The following is a 6,000-nucleotide window of genomic DNA, read 5'->3' on the forward strand; positions in this document are numbered from 1 at the left end:
TACTCCATATGTATTCTCATTTAATCTGCACAACTCTATGAGGTTCATACTTTGTGTATAAAGATAATAAATACTGGGCTGGGTGCAGTGGCTCATGCCTATAATCTCAGTGCTTTGGGAGGCTGAGGCAGGGGGATCCCTTGAGGCCAGGAGTTGAAGACAAGCCTGGCAACATAGCAAGGCCCTGCCTCTATCAAAAAAAAAAAAAAAAAAAAAAAAAATCAGCTGGGAGTGGTGGCATGTGCCTATAGTCTACTTGGAGGCTGAAGTGGGAGGATTCCTTGAGCCCCAGAGTTCGAGATTACATTGAGCTATGATCACATTGCTGCACTCCAGCTTAGGCGACAGAGTGAGACCCTGTCTCTAATTTTTTTTTTTTTCTCTTTTTTGAGACAGGGTCTGGGCTCTGCCGCCTGGAGCAGTGGTACGCTCTTGGCTCACCACAACTCTGACCTCCTGGGCTCAGGTGATCTGCCCACCTCAGCCTCCCATATAGCTGGGACTGCCGGCTTGTGCCACCACACCCCTGGCTAACTTCTGTGTTTGTTGTAGAAATGAGGTTTCACCATGTTGCCTAGGCTTGTCTCAAATCTCTGGGCTCAAGCGATCTACCCACCTCTACCTCCCAAAGTGCTGGGATTATAGGAGGGAGCCACCACACCAGGTCAAAAAAATTTGTTTAAACAAAAAATAAAAAATTGTGGACTTAGCTATGATATAAAGGAAAAATTTTAAAAGTAAAAATAAAAAATAAAGATAATAAATACTTCATCTATAACTTATGACCACTGCTTGTAAAACATGTCCTCTTGGGCCTTCTTTCTAGTCATGATACTGCTTCCTATTATGGGGAATCTGGGTATATTAGAGAAAAAGTTTAATCCATTTACATATTTGTATAAAATAAAGAAACAGGTTTTTTGAGGGCACTGTTTGTGAGGCACTGTATTAGGCACATTTATGTACACCAGCTCATTAAATCCTCAGATTCTCTCACATAGGTATTTTGCATCTCTCTCTTTATATATATAAAATGTCCCCAATTTACAAATGAGTAGACTGAGGCTAACTCATTAAATATTAATAAGTCATTAAATTATTAATGCCAATACACACAATTATAAAGTCTATTAGGGTTGAAATCCAGGTCTGACTGATCCTAACTTCTTCTCTTTTTTTCCTTCTTTTTTTTTTTTTTAAGACAGAATCTTGCTGTGTCCCAGGCTGGAGTACAGAGGCTCAATCTCAGCTCACTGCAACCTCCACCTCCCGGGTTCAAGAGATTCTCCTGCCTTAGCCTCCCAAGTAGCTGGGACTATAGGTGTGCACCACCACACCCAGCTAATTTTTGCACTTTTAGTAGAGACGGGGTTTCACCATGTTGGCCAGGATGGTCTCGATCTCTTGACCTCATGATCGGCCCGCCCTGGCCTCCCAAAGTGTTGGGATTACAGGTGTAAGCCACTGTACCTGGCAGATTACTAACTTCCTGACCACTCTATTACACCACATACCTCTCCTGCCATCAAATAAAAATGTTATCCTAAATGCTTGTTTTTTTTGTTGTTCTGGGTTGTTTTTGTGGCGTTTTGTTTGTTTGTTTTTTGAAACAGGGTCATTCATCTCTGTCACCCAGGCTGGAGTGCAGTGGTGTGATCTCAGCTCACTGCAACACCTCACCTCAGCCTCCTGAGTAGGTGGGACTACAGGTGTGCAATGCCAAGCCTCACTAATTTTTGTATTTTTTTGTCAAGACAGGGTTTCACCATGTTGCCCAGGCTGGCCTGAGCTCAAGCGATCTGCCCACCTCAGCCTCCCCAAGTGCTGGGACTGCAGGTGTGAACTACTGTGCTGAATGCTAAATGCTTGTTTTGACCTCTGAAAACCATTCATAATAGGTCTAGTTATTTCTCTACATGTCAGTTAGGGTTAGGGTATTCTATAGCCCGTAACTATAGAATGTCCAAAGAATTCTATAGTTTCTCTAACTTTCCAGTTCATTGGGTGAAACATTACTAGTTCTATCAAGCATACTTCAAAGAGCATGGCCAGAGTCAGCATAATCTACATTATTTTACTTAATTATACGCTGCTGTGTACTACAAAGGATTTGAAGCAATGACAAGGAGCAAATGCGATAAAACAAATTATAAATTATAAATGCTAATAGGGAGTCTGCATCAGAAAAAATACAAAGGAAAGCAGAAAATAAAATCACACAATGAATTTTTGGCTCTGAGCTTCTTGGTAATCAAAGCAAAAAGCAGGTAAAGGTCTGTTACATAATTCTTACTGGCCAAAGTTTAGTTGTTCTTGGGGATAGGGGGACGAGATTTTCTAGGAAAATTTAAAAACAAATATTCTAGGCAACTTAGTATTGTCCTAGGCAACTTCCCTATGGTATTCTATATAAGAATTGCCTGGACAGAGGCAGCCTCAGTCTTGTTTGTAGCCAAGTGCATTTATACAAACATTTCCTTTTCTAATTTTGGAGCATCTTACTAAATAGTACAAAATCACCAAATTAAAGAAAATGTCTACAAAGACCTCATGAGAAACGTTTCCTTCTTTCCTTTCTAACAGTTCCTGAAAAACAAACAAACAAAAAACTTAACAATCACACAATAAAATGCAATATTTAGTGACCATTATGACTCTTCAAGGCACTGCCTTGGTGCTTATCGGTCAACCCCTTTCAAGGAGTTAACTTCAAGGCAGTTCAGCAGCACCAAGTGTTAGCAACACACTCTCCTTTGAAAGCAAATGAAAGATCTGCTGCAATTTTTAAAAACATAATCCTTTGAAAAAGAAGGTTGGATAGATTAGTGGTTAAGCACCAATTTTAATATCAGAGAAACGTGAGTTCCAATCTCCACTCCCATACTTTATAACTGTGTGACTTTGTCCAAAGTCCTGACGATTAAATGAAATCATGTGCCTGATGTATAAAAGAACATCACTGAATGCTCCCAATTATCGGTATTTTTTTCTTTAACATTTTTCTTTTTTAGCTCCTTAATGCAGTACACACTGAGATATTTTTACTTTAAACTTCAACTTCACCATGCAGATCTCTTGTACATCTCTAACTCATTCAACATCTAACAGAAAAACTGCTCAATAAGTGATGATGCCCGTTTAACGTGCAGTGTGCCCTTATATAACGGTGTAGGGCCGTGCTATTTTTCTTCAGATTGCAATTTAACTGGGGGAAAGTGTAAGGATTCTATTAGGATTTCAATTGTAAAATGAAAAGTAACGTCTCAACATCTTTTTGATTAAAAAGCTCTACCAAAAGGGCCTGGCTTATCAACATTTTACAGCCAAGCGTGGCTCCAAGGTGACCGATCAGTTAGTTAGCAGGACACATTGGTGCCTCCAGGCTGGGATGACATCAAAGGTTCTAGCTACACTGGTTCTGGGACGCGATCTCTTCCTCTTCATACCTCACAGGGCACTTTACCACTTTCGTTACAGATCTTCACAGTTCTCCTTTTCCAACCAGAGGGCTTCGTAAGCTGGGAATCAGGTATGTTAATATTAGGCGTCCCTTTCACAAAAGGCTTTTAACTGCTGGGCAGACTAACGAAAGGTCCTCCCAGAGCGAGCCTCTCACCTCAAGTATTAAAGGACTTTGGCCTGCGCCTCCAATCTCTGGCCAGTTGGCTGCGCTCCACCCGCAAGGGGTTCTCGAGCCCCCGGGCAGCTTGTGGGGGGCAGCGAGGCGCAGAGACCATGCCCCGAGTGCCGAGGGAAAGCCCTGACATGCGCGACGTGGGACGCTGGGGGCCAAGCTCCGAGGCGGGGCTATGTGCACCTGGACGCACCTCACAAGCCGCGAGCTAAGCAGAAAAGGGAGGCAGGCTGCCCCGACATCCCACTACTCACCGCTAGGTTTCCGCCTGGCGCCAGTCCGGCCGCCTCAAGCCGGCCGAACGACACCCCGCTGAGTCGCCGCCGGAAAGCACCTTCGGCCCCAATGGGAGAAGCCAATTTCTAGTAATTCGCGCCCGACGACGAAGGAGGTAAAGAGCCCCGCAGGCCAGCTGGGGGATGGGAAGCCTGCGTGCGGCACACCGAATCTCCCGCCCTGTTCAGGGGGCGGTGCCCGGGGAAGCCAATAGGAAGAGGAGTCGGCCAAGAGCGACGGCTCTCCCGGCCAGTCGGCGCCGGCCACTCGGCCCCGCCCATCAGGAAACCTGAGGAAAACGGATCCTTAAGCCCTGAGTTGTGGGCCTTACCTTTCCTTTCCTCTTTCCGTTTCCGGGGAAGGGAGGAGGAAGTGTTGTGTGGATGCGAGGAAGTTTGCGGAATAGCTGGCTGAGTGGTGGCTGTTTGCTTGGGGTCGGGCGCAGTGGCTCACGCCTCTAATCCCAGCACTTTGGGAGGTCGAGGCGGGCGAATCACCTGAAGTCAGGAGCTCGAGACCAGTCTGACCCACGTGGAGAAACCCTGTCTCTAGTGAAAATACAAAATTAGCCGGGCGTGGTGGCGCATGCCTGTAATCCCAGCTACTCGGGAGGCTGAGGCAGGAGAATCGCTTGAACCCGGGAGGCAGAAGTTGCAGTGAGCCGAGATCGCACCATTGCACTCCAGCCTGGGCAACAAGAGCGAAACTCCGTCTTAAAAAAAAAAGTGTTCGTTGGTTTCGCCAGGTACCTTTTGAAGAAAAAGGTAATGGAAATTGATTCGTGTTTCTTTTTTAAATATTTTCTTCATTTGGCGTGAAAGGTAGGATCTTGTACATCTCCAGGGTTTGGGGTAGGGAAAAGAGACGTTAGGAGAAGCACTGAATTATGGAGATGGGATCGGACGGCTAGTGGGATGAAGAGCCTGGGGAAATAGAATGAATAGACAGAGAAAATGACTGACTTCAACTATCCAAAATATAAAAAAGGCAAGACAGAGAAAATGAGGAAGAAAAGAAATGAACCTGGATGGGATCCATACAGTATTAAGAACAGGGTACTATTTCATTTGGATTCACTTACTCAAAACAAAACAGAACTACAGAGTACTCTGCGAACCAGAAGATAAGGATTCACTATCGAGCGAGACACCTACAATCTCTGCATTCACTATAGTTACCTAGCACGTGAAGATATTGAACGGACAATGTTGAGAAAAATGCTATTATATGGGAAGTGCATTGGAGCACATGGTAGGAGTGTCTAATTAAAAGTCCAGAAGGAATCAGGAACAATTTTCTTGGAGGAAGAGATGTTTAAACTGAAACCCAAGTGTTGAATAGATTTAAAACAGGTCAAGAGGGGTAACATTTTCCAGGTAGAAGGTCCAAATCCGTGTAACAGCTGTGTAAAATGCCAAGCGTTGGGTCTGTTATTATGAAGGGCTTAGTTGGCCGTTAGGGCACTGGTCAGATTTGTATTGAAAGATCTTTGGATAAAGGAGGTAGGATTGGGAGGGAAGATATAGAGTCACAAGATTTGGAAGCTGTTTAGGAAATCCAGTTGAGAAAGAAATGATCATAGCCTTGATACCTCATTATTCTATTTTGGCTAGGCGGAGTTAAGAAAACGGAAGAGAAAGGCAATTTTTTTGTGCATTGTAAATAAAAAGAATGTGGGGAGTGACTAGAGACAGAAGATAAAGAGAACATAGCTTAACAGTTAACAACGATGTGCTTGAAGAGTGTTTAAAAATGTGAAGATGACTATCTAGCCCAGCACACACACCTGTAATCCCAGCTACTTGCAAGGCTGAAAAAAGCAAGATTGTTTGCATCCCAGAATTCCAGGATGCAGCGAGCAGTGATCTCACCTGTGACTAGCCACTGCACTCCAGCCTGGGCAACACATTGAGACCCCATTTCTCAAAAAACAAAAACTTGAAAAAAAAGATGAAGATCTAGGAATGTTGAATAGTATGTTCTACTTATGTGTCTTTTATATATATATATATATATATATATATTTTTTTTTTTTTTGAGATGTGGTCTCCCTCTGCCCAGGCTGGAGTGCAGTGGCTACGTCACAGTTC

General features: G+C 43.9%; 1 protein-coding gene across 2 annotated transcripts in view; it reads right to left on the reverse strand.

The window, feature by feature from the left end:
* Positions 1-4,414, reverse strand: part of ORC2 (origin recognition complex subunit 2) — a 62,194-nt gene extending 57,780 nt beyond the window's left edge. Inside the window, exon 1 of one of the 2 annotated variants that reach the window (XM_023218632.3) lies at positions 3,889-4,413. The gene's annotated coding sequence lies outside the window, so the exon portion shown is untranslated. Of the gene's footprint in view, positions 1-3,888 lie in introns of both variants that reach the window. The other variant, XM_023218638.3, reaches the window with a different exon arrangement.
* Positions 4,415-6,000: the final 1,586 nt, after the last annotated feature.

The sequence above is a fragment of the Piliocolobus tephrosceles genome, chromosome 11 (genome assembly GCF_002776525.5).
Source record: "Piliocolobus tephrosceles isolate RC106 chromosome 11, ASM277652v3, whole genome shotgun sequence".
NCBI classification, from domain to species: domain Eukaryota; kingdom Metazoa; phylum Chordata; class Mammalia; order Primates; family Cercopithecidae; genus Piliocolobus; species Piliocolobus tephrosceles.